Source organism: Lycium barbarum, chromosome 5 (genome assembly GCF_019175385.1).
Source record: "Lycium barbarum isolate Lr01 chromosome 5, ASM1917538v2, whole genome shotgun sequence".
Lineage (NCBI taxonomy): Eukaryota > Viridiplantae > Streptophyta > Magnoliopsida > Solanales > Solanaceae > Lycium > Lycium barbarum.
The window spans coordinates 46,897,513-46,921,848 of record NC_083341.1 but is presented as its reverse complement, the minus strand read 5'-3'; the positions used below and the strand labels follow the sequence as shown (position 1 = coordinate 46,921,848).

The window sequence follows — 24,336 nt, the reverse complement described above, 5'->3', positions numbered from 1 at the left end:
ATGGTACTAAGATCATGAACTCGACACTTTAGACGAATGGACGAAGTTGGAGGTCATGACCATAAATATGGGAGAATTAGAAGCAAATTGAGAAATCTAGATAATGTGGATGATGTGAATGACTAATGGCCATTGTTATGATATTAATGAAGGTATAAACGCTAGCATTGGAAGGGAACGTGCAAGTGTAGAATAGTTCGACAGAAAGGTATGTGAGGCTAACCCTTCTTTCATAAGGCATGGTTCTTGGCCAAATTCCTAATTCCTCTATATGAGTATGTTGTCTTCACATGGTTGACATTCCGAGCTCATAAGCTCACGACCCTTGAATATGTACTATGATTATACTATGTTCCTCGTATGACGAGTAAGTCTATAGTGTATATGTACAATAAGGGGGTGCCCGGGTGGGGTAGCCCCGGGTGCTCGTCGCGGCCTCCTAGCCGGGTTGTGACAAAAATGTTATCAGAGCAGTTCAGTCCTAGGATGTGTCTACGAGCCGTGTCTAGTAGAGTCTTGGTTATGGGTGTGTTGCGCGCCACACTTATAAACAAGAAGCTGCGGACATTTTAGGAATATATGACCTTCTTTCTTCAAAAGAATCGTGCGATTGAGCTAGGGTGTAAGAAATTCTTGTTCCTTAATCGTGTGTTGTGTATTTCAGAGATGCCTAAAAAGAAAAAGGCTACAGCAGCCCAAAAGGGCAATACGGTGGCAGAAAAGCGGGCTGAAAGAGCACCGCCACCGGTAGTAGAGGAAGATGAGTCCCAGAGTGCGGCTCAATCTTAGTCTTCCCAGACAGTGCCTATTACTGAGGAGCGTGAGGAAGCCTCAGCCCCAGCTCCAGCACCTCCAGCTCCTCCACCAAACGCTTCGGGTCAAGATGTCAAAGAGGCCATTAATTTGTTGACTCAGTTGGTTGCGGCCCAGACTCAGAGGCAGAGTTCAGGGCATGGTGACAGGGCTGTTAGTGCGAGGTCCCGTGACTTCATTGCTTTGAAACCCCCGGAACTCTTTGGGTTGAAACTGGAGGAGGATCCCCAGGACTTCATTGATGGTATGCTAAGGACGCTCCGGTTGATACATGCTTCAGACACCGAATCGGTGGAGCTGGCGTCATATAGATTGAGGGATGTCTCAATCCAGTGGTATACGGTTTGGATGGTTTCGCGGGGAGCCAATGCACCTCCACCGGTATGGCAAGAGTTTATTGATGCTTTTCCCCGACATTATATGCCCAGAAGTTTGGCGAGCTAGGGCCGATAAATTCTTGAATCTGAGGCAAGGTAGCATGAGTGCTACAGAGTATAGTCCCCGCTTTAATTCCTTGGCTAGGTATGCTTCGGCCATGGTAGCGGATATGGGCGATCGGGTGCACCGGTTCGTGAAAGGCCTAGGGCCACACTTGATGGATAAATGCTTAATTGCATCCCTTCAGGATGGCATGGATATTGCACGCATTCAGGCACATGCTCAGGAATTAGAGGAACACCTACAGCAGCGGAGAAATGAACGTGAGCAAGATAGGGGACATAGCAAGAGAGCTAGACCTTCGGGTTCGAGGAGCGAGTCCAGGGGTGGACACAGACAGCAGCTTCCCAGCCATTCAAGCTATTCTATGACCAGTCCACCTCCACGGTTTTCAGGCCAGGGCTTTGATAGATCTGCTCATTCAGGGCCGAGTCTGAGTTATACAGGACCTCAGTTCAGAGGTGATTCGGGCCAGTCAAGGCCACCCGTACCACCGTGTTACCAGTGTGGGAAGATGCATTGGGGTCGATGCCGATTTGGTTCAGATGATTTCTATTCATGTGGTCGGCCAGGGCATATTATGCGTGATTGCCCCTCAGTACATGGTAGAGGTAGGACCCAGCCATCAGGGCCGGTAGCCGGATCTTCGGCATCTGTACGCCCTACGGGGCCAGGTTCACATGCGCCAGTCGGCCATGGTAGAGGTAGGGGCAGAGCTCCCAGTACTAGCGGTTCTCAGCACCGTATTTATGCTTTGGCTGGACGCCAAGATCTTGAGTCTTCTCCTGACGTGGTCACAGATATATTATGGGTATTCTCTCATGATGTATATGCTTTGATTGATCCGGGCTCCAAACTATCATATGTTACTCCATATATTGCGGGTCGATTTATAATTGAGCCGGAGTCTATCAAACCTTTTGAGGTGTCTACACCCGTGGGTGACTCGGTAATAGCTAGCCGAGTATATAGGAATTGTGTGATTGTGATTTGTGATTGTCGTACCACGATTGATTTGCATGAGCTAGAAATGATAGATTTTGACGTTATTATGGGCATGGATTGGTTGGCTTCTTGTTATGCCAATGTTGATTGTAGAATGAAGATAGTTCGTTTCCAGTTTCCGGGAGAACCAGTCTTAGAATGGAAAGGGAATGCGGCATCACCAAAAGGTAGGTTTATTTCCTATCTAAAGGCAAGGAAGATGATCACGGAAGGGTGTATCTATCACCTAGTGCGAGTTCAAGATGTAGAAGCTGAGTCGCCGACTCTTCAGTCAGTTCCAGTGGTGAATGAATTTCCGGATGTGTTCCCGGAAGAGCTTCCAGGCCTTCCTCCCGAGCGGGAGATTGATTTTGCGATTGATGTGTTGCCAGACACTAAACCCATATTTATTCCTCCCTATAGAATGGCGCCCGTAGAACTGAAAGAGTTGAAGGAGCAATTGAAAGACTTGCTTGATAAAGGCTTCATTAGGCCTAGTGCATCCCCGTGGGGAGCACCCGTATTGTTCGTCCAGAAGAAGGATGGCTCTTTGAGAATGTGCATTGATTATCGACAATTAAATAAGGTGACGATTAAGAACAAATATCCTCTTCCGAGGATTGATGATATATTTGATCAATTGCAAGGTGCCAAGTGGTTTTCAAAGATCGATTTGAGGTCCGGGTATCACCAAGTAAGAGTTAGGGAGAAAGACATCCCTAAGACAGCTTTCAGAACAAGATATGGTCATTTTGAGTTCCGAGTGATGTCGTTCGGGTTAACTAATGCACCGGCAGTGTTTATGGACCTAATGAACAATGTATTCAGACCTTTTCTGGATCTATTTGTAATTGTATTCATCGACGACATCTTAGTGTATTCTAGATCTCCGAGGACGAGCATGCGGATCATTTGCGAATTGTCCTTGGAGTTCTTCGAGCTCGAGAGTTATTCGCGAAGTTTTCCAAATGCGAGTTTTGGTTGAACTCAGTGGCATTTCTGGGCCACATTGTTGCAGCTGACGGTATTCGAGTGGATAGCCAAAAGATTGAGGCAGTGAAGACTTGGCCAAGGCCCACGACCCCTACGGAGGTTCGTAGCGTTTTGGGCTTAGCAGGTTATTACAGAAGATTTGTTGAGGGTTTCTCTTCTATTTCTGCACCGCTCACCAAGTTGACTCAGAAGTCAGCTAAGTTTCAATGGATAGATGCTTGCGAGCGTAGTTTCCAAGAGTTGAAAGACCGACTTCAGCCCTAGTCTTGACACTTCCAGAGGGATTGGAAGGATATGTTATTTATTGTGTTGCTTCAGGCGTCGGGCTAGGCTGTGTATTGATGCAAAATGGTAAGGTGATTGCGTATGCTTCTAGACAATTACGGAAACATGAGCAGAATTATCCTACCCATGACTTAGAATTGGCCGAGGTGGTCCACGCTTTAAAGATATGGAGACATTACTTATATGGTGTCCACGTGGATATTTATACAGATCATAAGAGTCTCCAGTACATCTTCAAGCATAAAGAGTTGAATTTGCGGCAACGACGATGGTTGGAGTTGCTAAAGGATTACGATGTTGATATCTTGTATCACCCCGGAAAGGCTAACGTTGTGGCTGACGCTCTTAGCCGCAGATCCATGGGAAGTCTAAGTGATGTACGACTAGAAAAGAAAGAGATGGCCCGTGATCTTCAGCAGTTAGCTAGCCTAGGAGTCCGAGTGGTGGACTCAGGTAGCAGCGGAGCTACTATTCAGAATTCAGCAGTTTCATCGTTAGTAGCGGAAGTAAAAGAGCGACAATATGAGGATCCCATGCTAATGCAGTACAGAGATACACTCCCTCAGAAGGAGGATTCATCATTTGACATTTCGGAAGACGGAGTTCTCCGATGTCGCGGCAGGTTATGTGTTCCCGATGTGGCAGGTCTATGCCATCAGATTTTGAGAGAAGCTCATTGTTCCCGTTACTCCATTCACCCTGGAGCGACGAAAATGTATCATGATCTTAAGTCTGTATATTGGTGGAATGGCATGAAGAAAGATATAGCGGAATTCGTGGCTCAATGTCCTAATTGTCAACAGGTGAAAATCGAGCACCAAAAGCCGGGTGGATTATTACAAGCTATAGAAATCCCAACTTGGAAGTGGGAAGTGATCAATATGGATTTCATTACAGGGTTACCCCGTTCTCGACGTAAGTATGATTCCATATGGGTGATTGTGGATAGACTCACAAAGTCAGCTCATTTCTTACCGGTCAGGACGACCTATGTGGCAGAAGATTATGCAAAGCTTTATCTTAAAGAGATAGTGAAACTCCATGGCGTTCCAGTATCTATTATCTCCGATAGAGGAACTCAGTTCACAGCTAAGTTTTGGGGGTCTTTCCAAGAGGGTTTAGGGACCCAAGTGCGCCTTAGCACGGCATTTCACCCCCAGACCGATGGGCAAGCTGAACGTACTATTCATACTCTTGAAGATATGTTACGGGCATGCATGATAGATTTCGGAGGAAATTGGGATGACCATTTGCCACTCATTGAGTTTGCTTACAATAACAGTTATCATTCTAGCATTCAAATGGCGCCGTATGAGGCTTTATATGGGCGAAGGTGTAGATCCCCGATTGGGTGGTTCGAAACTGGAGAGGCCAAGTTGATAGGGCCAGATTAGGTCCAGCAAGCTATAGAGAAAGTCAAGCTTATACAAGATCGGTTATTAGCGGCTCAAAGTCGCCAGAAGTCCTATGCGGATAATCGTCGAAGGGACTTAGAGTTCCAAGTTAAGGATTGGGTATTCTTGAAAGTGTCGCCAATGAAAGGAGTTATGAGATTTGGCAAAAAGGGGAAGCTCAGTCCCCGGTATATCGGACCCTATGAGATTGTGCGCAAAATAGGCAAAGTGGCCTATGAGCTAGATCTACCTCCAGATTTGGAGTCAGTCCATCCAGTATTTCATGTCTCGCTGCTTCGGAAGTGTGTTGGAGATCCTACGAGGATCGTCCCAGTGACTGATATTCAAGTGACAGAAAAGCTAACTTATGATGAAATACCCATTGCCATATTAGATAGGCAAGTACGGAGGCTTAGAAACAAAGAAGTGGCCTCAATTAAAGTTTTGTGGAGAAATAACAATCGAGAGGAAATGACATGGGAAGCGGAAGAGAATATGCGATCCAAATACCCACGTTTATTTCAGCCCTTGGAAGAAGTCCAAGATGAGACGTCAAAATCATAAGGTATGCATGTTTTCCTTTTATACATTCAGGTCGTGTGTGGCCAAATTTCTAGTGCTGTTGTATTATTGCCCTGTGAGGCATTGTTATTGTGGGTTGTTGTGACACGGTGGTAGTGCCACATTACAGAGGAGACTCTGGCGAAATTTTTATATAATTCCCCAAGCCTTTAACATTCGAGGAATAATGTTCCTAAGGGGGGTAGAATGTTACACCTCGGAAAATTTTCCATTGGTATGCTAGAGAATGAACTAGTGATGAATATGAGTGCATGATGTCCATGAGCAAGAAACGACGTTGATGACCTTAGGCGAGATTTCGAAAGCATCCGATGTGAGACGAGGAAGTTGGCTAAGTTAAGATGAGATACAAGGTGAGCAATGCATGTGCATGGACGGGGGTGATTAAAATGAGAAGTCTAAGAAATATGGGAAGTTGCAGAATTTCAACTGCCCAGTGGTCGTATATTGCAAAATACGGACCGTAAAGTGCTATACGGTCCGTAAACTGGCAGTCGTAAACTGCCATGCAAAAGCTTCAGCTTTCTGCCCAGCCGAGAAATGGTAAAATACGACCAGGTTTATGGACCGTAAAGTGATTTACGGCCCGTAAACCATGGTCGTAAATCACCATGCATGCAGCCTTAAGTTTCTGGCGCTGCTTAAGGTTAAAGACGACCATGAGGGATGGTCCGTAAACTGAAATACGGACCGTAAACCTCCATGGACGACCACTGTTCACCCAACACAGATTTTTCAATTCATTAAATATGAGGATCAAGACTTGTCTTATTTCATTACAACATTACACCACTTCTCTCTAAAAATTCTCTCTACATTTATTATATGAGTTTTCAAGGATTATAAGCCATCAATAACATTAAGACAAGTGAATCAAGGATAAGGGAATCATCAAGGACCATCCAAGTCAAGAAATCCAAATGGAGAAAAACTAGGGTTTTGCTCAAAGAGGAGTATTATCAACCAAAACTTGTTCCTACAACTTCTAAGGTAAGATTCATGATTTTTACATGATGTTTAAGGTATTGGAGAATTAAAATACATGGATTGTAGAAAATGTGGTCAACTAGGTCATGAATGATGAATAGTGACATCTTGAGAAATAGTTTGAATTGAGTTATGAATGTTGTTGTGTTACGATATGAATGTATTATAAATGGTACTAAGATCATGAACTCGACACTTTAGACGAATGGACGAAGTTGGAGGTCATGACCATAAATATGGGAGAATTAGAAGCAAATTGAGAAATCTAGATAATGTGGATGATGTGAATGACTAATGGCCATTGTTATGATATTAATGAAGGTATAAACGCTAGCATTTGAAAGGAACGTGCAAGTGTAGAATAGTTCGACGGAAAGGTATGTGAGGCTAACCCTTCTTTCATAAGGCATGGTTCTTGGCCAAATTCCTAATTCCTCTATATGAGTATGTTTTCTTCACATGGTTGACATTCCGAGCTCATAAGCTCACGACCCTTGATATGTACTATGATTATACTATGTTCCTCGTATGACGAGTAAGTCTATAATGTATATGTACGATAAGGTGGTGCCCGGGTGGGGAAGCACCGGGTGCTCGTCGCGGCCCCCTAGCCGGGTCGTGACAGAAGGATTGTCTGCTAGCCGTTGCTTTTATTCAACGAATCTTATCGTCCTTGTCTTGTTATGATTAATTCTTCCACTAATACATATATAATTTTTTTTATGTGTCTAAATTATGTAGCGCAATAGAATCAAAACTCATTCCCGAATCGTCGTCATTTGGGTCTTGTGAATCTTGAAATGCACTGTTCTGGAAATTTACTATATCTCCTTCATCTGAACTATGGACTGGTGACATCCTTGGACTTGGAGATAATTCTGGACTAGGATTCTTGATTATATGCTTGTTTTGTTCTTATTTTGTTTGGAAAAATCATTCCAAAGTCTCTTTAACTATACTTTCTATGTTGTCATTTTTTTTCTTTTTTGCAAATATGTTTTTCTTGGCAGAAGTAGCTCCTTGCGTCAATGTCTTTGGTAGTCTTCGTCTTGTTTGGAGAGATGAACATCACTCATCTTCACTTTTTAGCAAAGTGACAGCTATCAACAGATTTGATGAGTGTTTACCGGCTACCATTTGAACCGGACTAGCTGTATCTTTATCCGATACAGTGGATCTGTTTGCATTCATGGGGGAATGCACACCCGTCTCATCCATTTTTGTCGGAGATGGAAAACTCTGGGATTGTGCTAATTCGAAATTAACTACTTGTAGTCTTTGTTCTAACAGTCTTGCTTGTTCCAAGAGTTTCATTTTTTCTTGGATGAGTGTCTCCTTTTGCTGGTTAAGTCTTCTGACGGTCTCAGTCATAGTAGAGCAGTGATCGCAAAAAATCACCTTGTTTGTGTCATTTTGTATATTATACTGAGGGATTCTGTCTGGATTTTGTCTGAGAGCCGGAGAAATATAGTAATTTGGACCCAACACTCATCTAGCATAGTCTAATGCCTCAGTGAAATCACTAAAGCCTTTAAAAAGAGGTTTTCTTATATCTTTAATAGAGTCTAAAACTTCTATCCAAGTTTGGAAAATACCATTAGTTCTACCATGGACTACAACATAAAATTTAAATTTCTTGTCTAAATTTTTATCTGTAAAATACTGACAAAGTGCATTTAATGTGGCTATAAAATGTTTAGAGTCTTTTCCATTATATGATATCCACAAATTGTCTACTAAACATGTCTGTTGTTTGTCTATTATATATTCTGGTAATACCTTAAAAGTCTAATTAGATGGCAGAAAAAATACCAAATTATTGGCTCAAAAATGTATTCTTTCCAAGGCGTTTTTGTCTAATGCAGATGTAGGTTTAAAATGAAGGTTACCTAGTACTTTTTGTCTGTAAGTGTCTTGGGTTGAGGCTATGCCTTTTCCCTTGTTTGCTGTTTGAGAACTTGACGGTTTCATGCTGTTCAAATAAAAAATCCGTTAGATGTGATTTTTAACCTACTTAATTGGTCTGCTAGGTTATTATGTTTTCCTTTTATATGTTCAAATTTTAAGTTATAAATTGAAATAGTATCCACAAAATTTAGCCATCTTCGTCTACTACTATTTTTATCATTAATTTTTTGATAAAATTTAATTATAGCTTCACAGTCTGTTCGAACTAATATTTCTGGTTTATTCAATATATATAGTCTAAAGCTATTCTGTCCATATATTACAGCTAAAATTTCTGCATCTATACTACTCGTATTTCTTTTTTCTCTATACTTACCACTTTGATAAGCACATATCTTTTCTTCACTTTTATTACTATATTTATTTGGTTTTGCCTTTAATACTGCTCCCCATCCTTCGAAGCTTCCATCTGTTTCTATAATTAAGTAGTTTGTTTCTAGGGGCATATTTAAGTCTAGAATATTTTTTATTTTTTCTTTAATTTTTTGTACTAATTTAATGTCTTCTATATTAAAGTGTTTCTGACCATTTGATCCTGTTTTCGAGTATAATGGTCCTGCTATTTTTCCTAAGTCTTTTATAAAATTTCTAGCATAATTTACTATTCCCAAGAATTTTTATAATTCTTTAACATTATCTAATTTATCTGGCATTTCTAAGGCCTTTTTAGCTATATGAGGTTGCAATTTTATCTTGCCATCTCCTAGCACTACTCCTAGAAAGTTTATATGGTTCCTACACAATTCCACCTTTTTCTTGCTAATTATTATTCCATTTTCTACAAATAATCTAAATACCGTCTGTAGGTGTCCTAAGTGTTCTTTCATGTCTTTACTAAATAGTAATATGTCATCTACATATACTAGGACAAACCTTTTATAATCTACAAATATACTATCCATTTTTCTTTGAAAAATTGGTGGAGTTGTCTTTAATCCAAATGACATTACTAACCATTCGAAATGTCCTTCAGGACAGGTGAATGCAGACCATTCTATACTTTCTTCATGCATTCGTACCTGCCAATATCCTAATTTACAATCAAATTTACTAAAGATCTTTTTACTTTGTATTCTATTTATTAATTCTGTTTTATCTGGTAACTTATATCCATCTGTTCTGGTGTTATCATTAAGTCTTTTGTAATTTATTACCATTCTATCTTTTCCTCTCACTATCTCACTATGATTTCTTACCATAAATGCAGCAGATCTATGTTTAGAAGTAGATCTCCTTATTACTCCTAGATCTAATAATTCTTTTATTTGTGTTTTAAAGTCTTCTACGTCTTGGTTAGTTGCTTCTATCGAGGCTGTTTTAATTATATGTTCTGGATTTATTATGTCTAATTTACATACAATTTTGTTATTTTTCCAATGTTTTAAAGGTTTTTCTCCTATGATTTCTATCTCATCTAGTATTCTTATTGTATTATCTAAATCTTTTTGATTTTTATTACTCCTATCCTTTCTATCCCTGTTTTAAAATTATATAACTCTGTTTCTATATCTATTAGAGTATAATTTTTCTCCATTAGATTCTCATCTTCTAGTATTTCTTCTTCTTCTAGGATTAAATTCTTTATTTCTGTCTTGCTTTTACAACATGTATTGTTGTCTTGACAATCTTTACAACAACTATCTTTCTTTTGCAGGTTTATTTGGGCTGGAGTAGGGATCTTCTTATGTCGAATTCTAGTTTCAGCTTTAAGAGCTTGTACTGGTGTATGAGTCATATTTTTTAGAAAAATTACTCCATCTCTTGTAACATGCAACTTCCATTATTATGTAACATAAAGTCTAATCCTATCACAAAGTCTATACTTATATTTAAGTCTCTTACCCATATTTTATCCATTTTATAACTAGGTTTATAAAATTTTGAACAAGTGTTGATAAAGCTAATGTATGCTTTATGAATGTAATGTCTATATATATTATGAGTTCCATCCATTTGCATGGCTGCAACTGGTTTATCTAGTACTTTTATTAAATTTTGTGGGACTATTCTTTTATTTATTATACATTTAGTACTGCCCGAATCTACTAATGCTAATGTCTCTATTTCATAATCATCTATTTTAATTCTTGCAAGTATTTTTATTGTTCCAAATTTCTTATCTTCATTACATACTAGAGCTTCATGGTCTTCTACACTCATTAGCTCTACTTGAGAGTCTTCTGGTATTGTTCTTAACCGTATATTAGATAAACCTATTTCTTCATCTTCTTCTTTTTGTTTTCCTTTTTCTAATATATATAGTCTAGTTTCTAATTCATTTAGTCTAGTTTCTAATGTCATTATTCTTAGACTAACAGTAGGGTCTTCTATATTTTTTTTTTTATGTTTTTCTTCTTTGTGTATTTTTGTCATAAAATTTTTTTCTATACATATGATACATCCTTCTATAAAATAATTTTTACATTTTGCCCTTTTATCTCTACTAGGAAACCATTTATAAGAGAAACATGCGTTACTATCTAATCCCTTATTTCATTCGAACTCATGATTATAATCTTCAGATATATTTGCTAGATTATCTATTTGAATTGGTTCTAAATCTAGTTTTTCTAATCCTATTTCATTGATTAATTCTTCTGCTTCTGAGTTTGATGAGTCTGTTTTAATTTTTTCTTCAGTGTTTACACTTACTATGGAGTATATACTTTTTGTATCTGACATATATTCATCTAAATTTATTAAGGTTTCTTGAAAGTCTTCAGTCAGCTGTGAATTTCGTGTCTTATTATTTATTCTTTTTGGGCATGTATTTGCTAAGTGTTCTATACTCCCACAAGTAAAACATTTCAGTTTATTTTTATAATTTCTATCTATTCTGTATTTTCTTATATGTATATTTCTATCTAAATAAGGTTTTCTAGCCGATGATTTTCTAAGATAATATTTCTTTCTATTGTATTGAGGGTAATTTCTATTATATTGAGTGCTATATTTTTTATACTTTTTCTTTTTATAATTGTTTTTATCGTAACTCTGAGTAGTGTATACCACGCTTTTACAAAAATTCATTTCATTTTGTTTTAATTGTTTTTGTATTTGTATATGCGTGCATTTTTCTTGTAGTATATTCATTATATGTTGTATTCTATGTCCTATTGACCATTTTAGAGTAGGGTTTTGTACTACTCCATCTCTTTTAGTCCATCTGTCTTCTATTTCTCTTCCTAAAGCTGCTGGTAATTTATTAAATAAGTTTTTACCTAATTCTTGGTCAAAAGCGTTTCCACTAATTGTGCAATAATAAAAATAATCATTTAAAAATTTCTTAATATGAAACCAACTACTTATACTTAATTGTTCTAATTTGATTAAAGCATTTCATTGTAGTATTACTAATCCATTATTTGGATCTTGTCCTGTGATTAAAGTATGTATGTTATTAGTGAAATTGTATGGATTTGCTCCCATGGACACTAAGTACTGAAATTCCATCGAAAAATCTTCCTTCTATGCTTCCCATAGAGATTTAACCGATTCTCCTAAAAATGCTTCTAAATATTTATACATAGTTTCAGCATCTGTATCATTATAAGTTTTTATATAGTCTGCTACCACTATTTCTTTTCAAAGGTCTATTACTGAATTCCATCTTTGCGGATCATAAGCTGCTATATTTAATATCTTTCCTTTATTACCTCCTTCTTGGAGAATAATAGGTTCTTCTATAGGCATTCTCTTTCCTGATGATTTTATATTGTCTATAGGTTCTCCTGCTGTTCTAAAAACTCTTCTTCTAGGCACATTTCCTGTACTTGTGTCTACCGTATATTGTTCTCCAGTAGTTCTCTGAAATAGACTAGAACTAGATGCACTAGATTCCATTAATTCTTTTTGGCTTATTATTGAGTCTAATTCTTTTTCTTCATCACTGTCTTGTATATCTTCCAACATTTTATCAAAAGCGTCTGATTTCTTTAGGTATATATGTTCTACTCTATATCCCCAATTATCAGTTCTAGCTTCGCATAATTTGAAGTGACTTATAGTTTCTTCTATTGTTAGATCTCCTAACTTACATCCTTTACATCTAAAACTTATATTTTTATTATCTCTATGAAGTCTTTTTGCTTCTTCTATAGCTATGTCTACTTCAAACTCTTCTTGTATTAATTCTATGTTCACGAAGGTTGACTCAGTAGTTTCATTTTCATCTAAAGTACTCTCTTCTTCTATGACTCTTTGTGGTGCATAATTATAATTGGTAAATCTTATAAATGTCTCTCCTCTAGAGTTAGTGTACATTAGGTGCGATTCTGGCTGCAAAATCTTCTTTCTACTAAAATCTTCTAAATTCCATTCTAACCCTACGTATTCTTCAGGATTTATTTTTATGGGTTTAATTAGATTTATTCCTCTATTTCCCATTAATTCTACAACATCTTCTACTATAATTTTAAACTTGGTATTACTATTATTTGTCATTTTTCCTAAAAATCCTATGCACATTAATAAATTATTACCATTACAGATTTCTTCGTATCCTTTGGTCTGTATTCCTATTTTTATATATTTTCTAAATTCTACTAAATTCATTATAAAATTCTGGACATTTCTTTCTAATTCTAATTCTTGTGATTTTAAGTAATCAAGATTTTGTTCTAATTTTCTGAAGTTTTCTTTTGCTTAGTTTGGGATGCTTCTACTACTTCTAATATTATAGTAATGTCTTTATTATTTTCTTGTATTTTTTCACTAAAATTTATGACTAGATCTACTAGTGTATTGAACTATTTGTCTTCACTATGTAATAAATGGTCTCCGTTACTAAAATTACACTTTATAATACTATGATCTTTTAATACTCTATATTTCTTTTCTGGATATATTCTTAAGTCTAAATATTCTAGATTTTTTAATGTATCTATTTGTTCTAGCTTTGTTTATTATCCTAGGGGAATCTTTATTTTACAGACTTTCTTCTGATAATCTATGTTAGTTGTAAGTCTTTCTATATCTTCTCTTATACCTTGTAATTCCCACATTATAGCTGAGATTGTATCTTCGTTGATTAGGCCTTGTAACAGTCTATTTTCTATTATAGATGATAAAGTTTCTGAATTTATTATTTCTAAATATGCGCCTAAAGCTTTTTCTACTTGTATATATTCTCGTCTTTTCTCTATATCTCTATATAAATACCAATAATTTATAGCTATTTGCTTCACGAAAGGCTATGTTCTCATACAGTTAATATGGTCTAATCGCTTTTGTTTTTTAGAGGTCTTTCTAGATTTTATGCATCCTAGCAACTTATATTCTAATCCAGATATTATATCTATTAATTCTTGTTGTCTTAACTGGTTCTCTTTGGTACTACTTAATCTGATATATTCTGGGTATAGGCTATTTAACTCTTATTTGAATTCTAAATAATGATCTTGCATCTATTAACCTAAAGGAATAAACTTTACTTTTTGTTCTAGCTGTCTAATACGATCTTCAGTTCTAAATATCTCGTCGTTGGTAAAATGAATTTCCCAAAGGAGATTATTTCTAAAACTTAATACTGCTGTATTATTATTTAATTCTTCTCTACAAACTGTGTCTAAATAATTAACGTACTCGGTAAGAATCTTTCTTGATTTTCTAAAATTTATATGTCTTTTTCGGGTAATATAGATCATGCGATAGTGAAAACTTATATACTTAGTGAAACGGTGTTGTCTCATGTAATATTATCTATAAACAAGTACTGGTGTTTGTTGTCGTCTTCTTTTAGCAGAGAAAGGTCTTCTCATATAGTCTTAGGTGAGTCTTAGGTTCCAAAAATCTTCTCGCTCTGATACCAAAATAAAAGGGGTAGTAATTTTTCAATAAGTTCTTTCAATAAGAAAAGTTCAAAGGACAAAGTCGGGAAATTAATGTTGTTTTCAATAAATTTTAACAATCCTACTCGGTACTTCCTCAATCCTATATTTCCTCTTATCATGTAGTTATATTTCTAATTTTTTGTCTATCTCCCAAAGTTTTAAGTTTTTTTTTTTTTTAATTTTTAATTTGGACTCTGTCCAGTCATGAATCTTGTTACACTGTTCATGTCTTTCTCCTAACCTTTGTTCTTAATAGTAGTCTTCTTTAACCACACCCCGGTTACCACAACCAATATCGTCCTTCATCATTTGGACATTAAAACGACCTCTTAAAACCTAGGAATTTACAGGTTAATCCATTAAGGTTATTAAGAAGTTAAGAGAATAACCATATACTAAGAATAACAGTTTCATGATAACAAGGAAATAATTACTTAAACATAATATTCATACAATCACTAAATAATTTACATAATAGGAAGAGTAGTACAGAAAACATAGTAAATAAACTTACATGGTTTGAAGAAGGAGAGAGGTTTCCCTTTTGGGGAACCCCAAAAACTACTTCACACTAGGGGGTAGGTATTAAAAACTTAATACTATTTTACAATAGGAATTTATATTACAAGGATTTTGGACTGGAAAAGAGATTTGAGCTTTGATGAAAGAGAAGGGGAATATAGAGTATGGAAGTTTTCTAAAATTTATAAGTCTTTTTCAAATAATATATATATATATATATATATATATATATATATATATATATATATATATATATATATAATATCAGTATACATAAATAAAGGAAAAATAAAGGGGAAAACAGAGGACCATCAGATTAAATACCTGGACTGCCCAGATTGTAAGAAGGGTTTGATCCGTGTCACGCCCACATTGATTTAAATGACGTTGGACATATTTGCAAAGTGCTCAACATTAATATGGCCAACGTCATTTAAGAGCTAGCCAAATTGATTTAAATTGTAACCAAAATCTTTTAATTGAAGCCATAAATTACAGAACTGAACAAAATTAAACATAAATCTTAAATTAACTAGCTTTAAACAAAAATTGGGGTAAACTATTATCCAATTAATTAACTAAGCTTCTTGAACTGAACAAAGATAAATAACTATCTACAAATGCGGACTAGTTACCAAAATTAAATAGTGAACGACTCAAAATTGGCGATTCAAAATATGTACCAAGTAAAAATAAATATTTTTTAAGATGAAATTTGGTTTTCCCAATTAATAACATACTTTAAAATTACGAAAAAATATATAAATATGTATCATATATATGTTGTGAAATTTTGCCACATGAAAGGTCAAATAACACTGAAATTAGTTAAAAGAATATTTTTCCTTCTGCGAACGGTTATTTTGCTTTATTTTAAATATCAAGAAGCTTGAATAATTAATTAAACATGTGGAGGCCCAAAATTAGGTGTCAACAACTGTACCTTTATTTGGCGAGGGATGATGAAAGAAGGCTCGGGTAAAGAAAATTGACAAATCCGATTTTGTCCGACCACTAATTCATCTCTTTGAATAAAAATGACACAAATTTCGAAAGATTATGGCCGGACTCTTGTATTGAGTTTCTTACATATCTCAGGTTGCATGGGAATTCAGGTCATATGTAGTTCAAGATACGCTCAGTTTACGCATGATTGAAAGTGTCAAAGGCTTGTCCCAATGTCGAATTATTGAGATGTTGGGTAGCTCGGGAATGCAATGTGCGAAAGACTTTGGGATACGACCGAGCTTAGGTATAAAGTTCACCTACATATCCCTGGTATCGAGAATCAGGCCGTATGTAGTTCGACTCAATCGGTTGAAAAGGTATCCCTTATGTGGAAACAACCTTCGACTTAGGATAGGTGACGAATGATCTGAGCTATGAAAAAAAGGCTTGTAGTCAGTTAGTCATAGATGCGGTGCACTTCGCACCCATAAATAAAGACTCACATGGACATAATTCTCATCGGTCTTAAGTGTGTCGTCACCAGGATTTGAAAATTCGACAGTGCTCCAGTAAGAATTCAGAATTTGTACTTTGAGCAAAACTGACCGACAACCGATTTTATCCCCTCAATAAAATGACTTTGACACGGGAGAGTACCTACATGCCTTCTTACAGGGGTGTAATTTGGAAGTAGTGAAAGTTGATTCTTAACTCTATTTTGAAAATTTTGTTCGGTAAACCCATTTCGTTGCTGAGATGACATTCTACGTTGCCCCGCGTGCATCTCGAAACTCATCTGAAATAAATAATCTTTTGATGGTTGGGTAAATGGTGCCATATGGCTCTTTTGAATGATCGTTGTCTTTGTTTGATCCTGATGGTAGCTGTCTGAAAAAGAAAAGCCTGATAACAACTGATGGAAAATAAATCCCGACTGTAACTGAGGAAATATAAAGCTCGCCGACAATTGCTGGAAGGTAAGGCCCGATGGTAACTGATGAGAGGTAAAGCCCGATGGCAACTGATAAGAATATAAAACCCGCTGGCAACTGATTGAGAAGTAATGCCTGATGGCAACTGATTGAGACGTAAAGCCCGACAACAACTGACAGAGAAGTAAAGCCCGATGGCAACTGACTGAGAAGTAAAGCCCGACAGCAACTGACTGAGAAGTAAAGCCTGACGGCAACTGACTGAGAATATAAAACCTGCTGGCAACAAATTGAGAAATAAAGCCCGATGGCAACTGACTAAGAAGTAAAACCCATCGGCCACTCGATGTCCCTGGCTATATACAACTTGTTTCTGTGTGGGTCCGGTTCTCTTGAATTTAGACCCGTTGATATGATTTTGATAAACGTCCTCTTGACAGTAGACCTCAAATAAAGAGGTTGAATTACAAATGTTTTGTCTGTCTATAATTTTGAAAACCCTACATCCAAAGGAAATCCATTAGGTTGTAAGTGTTACACCTCGGAAATTTCTCTGTACTTGTATGATGAGTGGAATGATGAAAAGTTTGAGTGTATGGTGTTTTGTTAAGGCGGGAATGGCTAATTAAGAATTTTTGGAAAATAAGAAAGTCGCGGAAAATTTTCTGTCCAGTGGTCGTATATGGCACTATACGGACCGTATAGTGCAATCGTCCTCCAGCTTGTCCAAAATCTCAACTTTCTGTAAATTGTTAAAATGGTTAAAAACGACTTGGAGGACAGCCCGTAAACCTCAGTCGTAAACTGCCATGTCAATCAGCCAAAACTTTCTGTCTTTGAAATGGTTAAATACAGCCATGGAGGACGGACCGTAAATCAAAATACGGTCCGTATATGGTGGTTTACGACCACTGTTCATCCCGACAAGAATTCATTAAAGATCAGATTTTGTGATTCTTAAAAGGGACTTGGACTTCAATTCATTTCATTATTCATCCATACAACTCAAGAACATTCTAGGACTCTCCAAATATTTCCTCTACAAGAATTCAAGAGAATCAAAGGGAATATCAAGATCATCACCACTAAATTCATGAAAATAAGTGTAAGAACACATCAAAGGATCTTCTAATTCAAGAAATTTCAAAGAAAGTGGAACTAGGGTTTTGGCTAATTGAAGTATTTCCACTTAAGGATTGTTCAAACATCATCCAAGGTAAGTTTCATGATTATTCCATGTTGTTTGAAGTATTGGAAAGCTTAGACACTTGAAATGTAGAAGAACATAGAAATGGGTCATTATTGAGTGAATAGTGACATAAATGAATGATAGTGGAATTGAACTATGAATATTGAAGTGTTGTGAGTACAAATACGTTATAAATGATGTTTATATCATGAAACAAGCATTAAATACATGAAAACGGAAGGATGAGCTAGAAGTAGAAATAAGGGAAAATTGGAGGAAAATGGTGGATTTTGCCAAATGTACGTAAATGACGATTGTCGATTATGATATTGCGAATAATATTATGAATATTGGGAGTTGATATAGAACGTGAGAAAAGTAGTATGAGCGAAGGAAGCGTTGTCCGACTTCTCCTAGAATTAGCGACGCGTTCTTATAGTTAGTTTACTAATGTCGATAAAAATTATCTTATGAAGGTAACGACGTGATATCGACGGAGAACAAGTGAGCAATATCTTAGCTAAGCGACCAAGGTATGTGAGTCTAGTCCTTCTTTCTAATGGCATGAATCTTTTAGCTTGAATCCCTATTCTTTCCATGAGTTCTTACATTCTAAGAAGTTAAAAGCTTATACCTATGAATGTCTATATGAGATAAGTTATACGATATGATGACACTAGAATGATGATGATGTTATTCCTTGCCTACACTCACCTTACGTACTAGTCCTTTCAAGGTGAGGTAGAATGTCCATAATGGTTCCATAATGTAACCGGGGGAATCACGACCTTACGTCACCCCGATAGAGTAAAGTTGATCATGAGTCTTATATACGCATTATGATAAGACAAGTATTTTATGATAAGCATATTACTATGAGTATTTACATTAAGCATGTCATGATTGCATTCACACCGAGCCTAGTTGGCCGGGCAGACACCGCTTCGGCGGGCAGCGATACGGATACACCACGACCTACGGGCATGGGCAGACACCACTAGTGGGCGGCATGAGATGGTACCCTGGACGCGGGAGGCCTGGACGCGGGAGGCCTGGACGCGGGCTAATATTATTGATTATCACACCGTTCCAACATGGACGGGCAGCTTGCATATGATGCATACATGTTATGATGATGATTATGAGTAAGATAGCATGCATTACTTCATTTATGATTATCAGTCAGATCCAGATGTCTCATGTTGATGTTATCCCCATATTGTTGATGTCTCCTTTCGTTATGTATGCCTCTCATACTCGGTACAATATTCGTACTGACGTCCTTTCTTCGGACGTTGTGTTCATGCCCACAGGTAGACAGGGAGGAGAGCTTGGCCCAGGTCCTCAGTAGCTGTCAGCTGATAGATAGCACTCCATTGTTCAGAGGTGCTTATGGCTATCCTTTTGATGTACATTCATATATGCATATTTTGGGCATGACGGAGTCTTGTTCCGTCCATGTATTCATTATGTTAGTAGAGGCTCGTAGATACGCAGTGTGGGTTAGATGGTCTCACAAGATGTTTTCATATATATGTATATTATTTTGATGGCCAAGAGGCAAATCTATATAAAGTATTTATGTTTTAATTAAATATGATTTTCCTACAATTGGTATGAAAAATTGATAAAAGAGTAATAAACGAGCAAGACAAGTAGTAGAGTAAGCGGTGCTCGGTAATTGCTCCGGGTACCCGTCGCGGCCCCTAGCTGGGTCGTGACAGAAGTGGTATCAGAGCAGTTCGTCCTAGGAAGTGTCTACGAGCCGTGTCTAGTAGAGTCTTGTTTATGGTGTGTTGCGCCACACTAATAAACATGAGGCTACAGGGCATTTAGGAAAATGACCATCTTTCTTCTCATGAGATCGTGCGATAGAGCCATGTCTAGGGTTATGTTCTTCCTAAAAGTGCGTTATGGTTTCAGAAAAATGCCGCCGAAAGGAAAAGCAATAGCTGCCCAGAAAGGCAAAGCTACGACGAAGAAGAGGGAAGAAAGGGAGCCTCCGGCGGATGTTGAGGAAAGTGAATCGCAAAGTGAGGCCGCGCCCAATGTAGAAGAGCAGGGAGGAGCCTCAGCTCCGATTCCTCCACCGGGTGCTTCGGGTCAACAAGTGTCCGAGGCCATACAATTATTGACACAATTGGTTGCCGCTCAGGAACAATGACAGAATGCGGGCCCAAGTGATCGTTCGGCTAGTACAAGAGCCCGTGATTTCCTTACTCTAAACCCTCCATCGGGTCGAAGCCGGATGTCACGACCCAACCCCGTAGGCCGTGACTAGTGCCCGAATTGGACACTCATATTGCCTGTTAACTGTAATCATTTAACACTAGCATGTCACGAACTTATTTGTATAAACAGGTAGGGTGTTATTTTTAAAGCTGTCAAAATTTTGTATGTCGTAGGCACCTGTCTCCTGAAGAATTAAAATTTTTAAACAACAACATATATATATTCCTACGCAAGCCGACAAGGCTGCCACGATATGCAACATACCAAACATACATATATATGCAAGCCGACAAGGCTGCCATTACGAATGGGTACGCCCCAAACATATGTCATAATCATAAAACGCGTCAACAACCATAAACAGACCCACATAAATGTCCACAGACCTCTAAGAGTAATGACCGTATCATATGGCGGGACAGGGCCCCGCCGTACCCAAATAAACTCATATGAATTCAACATAAGGGAGTTATACCACAAGCTAGGCTCCGGAACAAAGGAGCAGTCAAAATAGCTGAATAAGTGTCCTAAGCTGGCGGATCTCCGAAATGAACGTCTGTACCTGCGGGCATGAACGCAGCCCCCCGAAGAAAGGGGGTCAGTACGGAATATGTACTGAGCATGTAAAACATGAAACATAGTGATAGAATCATACTGAGATAAGATGTATAGGACTCAATGCAACTAACAGAATTTCATAAAGACTTGCCTTTGAACATATTTCATCTGTATCATTCTCATATCAATGTCAATATAGTGTTTTGTAATCAAAGCTGCATAATCATTCTGTATATAACATATATGCGTGTCCCGGCCCTCTAGTGAGGGGCTCGGTAATTAAAATCATAGTATCATAAACATGCACATAGACGTGTCCCGGCCCTTTCGTAAGGGACTCGGTAATAAGGAATATATATGCCCTCCTGGCCACCATCTCCATATCATCATATCATCACATCATCATATCATCATATATATATAACGTGTCCCGGCCCTCTAGTGAGGGACTCGGTGAATATAGTCATAGCATCATAAACATAAACATATACGTGTCCCGGCCCTTTAATGAGGGACTCGGTAATAATATAGTAGATGTGCGCACGAGAACGTGTCCTGGCCCGGGACTCAGTGAAGGATATAGCGATAAGCATGAGCAGAATAATAAGCAACCACATATATGCAATGCATCTTTTGAGACTCAATAGATAAGCAACTAACCAGCTCTAAAGTATTGGGATAATAATCATATTCAATTCTTTTCAACTCTCATTATAAGCCATAGCAAGGAACGTTTCAGCTTTCATGTACATGTATCAATTTTCATGATGTAGCTTTTGAAAATCAAGTATACTTCTATTCATGCCATTCTTTTAAGAGTAGGAACTTCTATACATCATTCATTAGTCAATCATGTAGTAGGCTCGTTACAATAGCATTAAGGAAATATAGAATCATAAGTCATGCATGGAACTAGAGAATAGAATTTACCCCAAGGTTCATATCATTTCATACTTACGTCTAGGTCATGCCAAGAAAAGAAGGAATAAGCTTTACATACCTTTAGCGTTTAGTTGTATTCTAACTTGTACTTGCTGCCCAAATACACTTATCCTATATCAAGATATCAAGAGCTACAATTAGTCTACAAGGGAATTCAATACGTATCTTAACGTTAACAATCCCTTTCAAACATTTAGACCACGTTTCGTTCGCATTCAAACCAACTACATACAACCAATCCAACATCAATAATCATATGTTCAATACCAACCCAGACAGCCCACATAACATTCCAAATATCCCACATTCACAACATTCCATAACGATTCACATACGGCTACTACATTCTCAAGTTACTCCTAATAATCCGTAGCCTTAACGTTTTCGTGTAACAACTTTACAACAACCCAAACAACGTAAATACAATATAGATTCTTAACTATCATTAGTATTTCCAATTTATAGAAGACAACATGTCCAAAACAGTTCCTAACAACAACACGCCCAAAACAGTCCCTAACCAATCACCACGCCCAAAACAGTCCCTAACCAACAACATAAAGGTGCCCGGAATTCTTGCAAACGTTTACGAACATACCAAGCAAACCACATATGATTCTTACACATTATTTCATGTCTTCATTTCATATAATTTCAGTAAAATACGACCAGCAGTCACAAGATAAATATATCACCAAATTCGTACGCAAATAGCTACATTGTCGACACTAAAACCTTACAACGACAACAACATGTTTAATGACATTACTTTCATGATCCTTGGAACTGTTTTAGCATCATTTACATTCTTATAACAGCCCAAAAATCATTCCAATTTCGACCTGAATCATTGCACTTCACTTTCACTAAACGTTCACAACAAGAATCAACACTCAACACATACAAATTCACCTCTAGCACTAAAACAGTCCACTGTTTTTGGACTGCTCGTATGCTTCAACATAATTCATTTCTTTAACACCTTAATTCACATATTCAACATGCATACAATACACCACAATGTCCATAACAACAACAATCAAAAGGTGACACAAAACAGTCCCTAAATCTCCCCTAAAACAGTCCCTTTTTCACGGCTACAACACCCTTCCCACAATTTCATGATTTTTATCCGTTTATCCAACTACAATACATTCAATCCATTTCCAATACATGTTCAAGAAGATAAATCATGACTTCATTAGAACCTTCAACACACGGCTCATTTTCATTTCAAGAAAAACAGTCCAATATCCAACATGCAACATCACAACCAAACTTCTACAATCTTTGTTCATTTACCTATGTTGATACATATTCAATTCATCAACAATACAAGTAAAATGAAATCAACCATGACTTCACCAATACTCATGGCTAACTCTCTACTTCAACTACAACAACAATCCAACAACAACCTTCATGAACTATACATTCAAATCATCATGCAACACAAGAACAATAAACATTCTTACCTTACAACTTGTTCTTCACTTTGGCCGAATCTTCAACCCTATTGAGGTGCTACACCTCCTTGTTTCTTTCCAACAACTACTACACGTTCTTGTACACTAGATGAGGAGTTGATTTGAGGAAGAAAACTATTTTTTTTTTTTTTGGTGGTGGAGCTTCCATAGCCGTGGCTCTCTTTCTCTAGTTGGAGAAGATGAGAGCTTCTCTCTCTTGTTCAATTTGTGGCATTGGGAAAAATGAGTTGGCATGCAACTTTTGGTCAACAAAGTTGGATATTTTTCTGCCCAAGGGGTCTTGCACGTTCCCCCAACTGAGCATGGGCAAAAATCTGATTTTTTCCATGTGTTTGTGGGGCCCACACGGCCACAATTGAAAAATTGTGAACATTTAAGTCTTAATCCCCGCTCATCCAACTTGCATCGTCCATATCTCATTACCCCGATATCGTTTCGACAAGCGGTTTGTTTCATTGAAAACTAGACTCGATGAACTTCGTTTTAGGCTTTTGAAAACACCTTAAAACTCCTCATATACTAGGAGATATGCCTCCTACAATATAGACTAAAATCTGGTCCGAGATTTTATTGAAGTTGTTCCGATTCATTTCGTTTAACTTCTAATCCTCTTCCAACCTCATGTAACCTCTTATGCATACATATACACACTTGTATACATCAATAAATATCCATATACACATCTCGAAAGGTCCAGAGAATCACAATAACCTTAAACATAATTAGAGAACTCACACAGCTTCGACGAAACTCCAATCGCAAAAGTATGTTCATATATTTTGTCCATCTTCTATATCATTACTAATAATCTCAAATACTTTAAAAGGTCACTCAGATTACCTCATATACATACTCATAACGCGATTTCAAATCCTTTAGGTTACCATGTCACCTCGAGATACTTAAGACAACCATATATATAACGATATTCTTACTAACTCGATTAACTTTCCTTGAACCTTCTTAACTCATTCTTTCTTGTTTTAACACAGTAGCATGGATTATTATGGAGTGTAACACCGGATGAGGACCCACAAGGTTTTATCGATGAGATGTTGCCGACGCTGAAACTTATGCATGCTTCTGAGACCAAATCTGTGGAGTTGGCCTCTTATAGACTCCGCGATGTGGCGGTACTATTGTATAAGAATTGGGTGATAACAAGAGGATAGAATGCACCACCTCCCGTGTGGCAAGAGTTTGTAGATGCCTTTATTCGTCACTATTTACCACCTGAAGTCCGCCGAGCTA

The 24,336-nt window shown here is 37.3% G+C and overlaps 1 long non-coding RNA gene across 1 annotated transcript; it reads right to left on the bottom strand.

Moving 5' to 3' along the window:
• Window positions 1–20,120: 20,120 nt before the first annotated feature.
• Window positions 20,121–23,910, bottom strand: LOC132642459 (uncharacterized). Its single transcript, XR_009583175.1, has 3 exons — window positions 23,074–23,910; window positions 21,657–21,709; window positions 20,121–20,660 (listed from the first exon to the last, which is right to left on the bottom strand). It is a non-coding gene; the product is annotated as an uncharacterized LOC132642459 (long non-coding RNA).
• Between the last annotated feature and the right edge of the window lie 426 nt (window positions 23,911–24,336).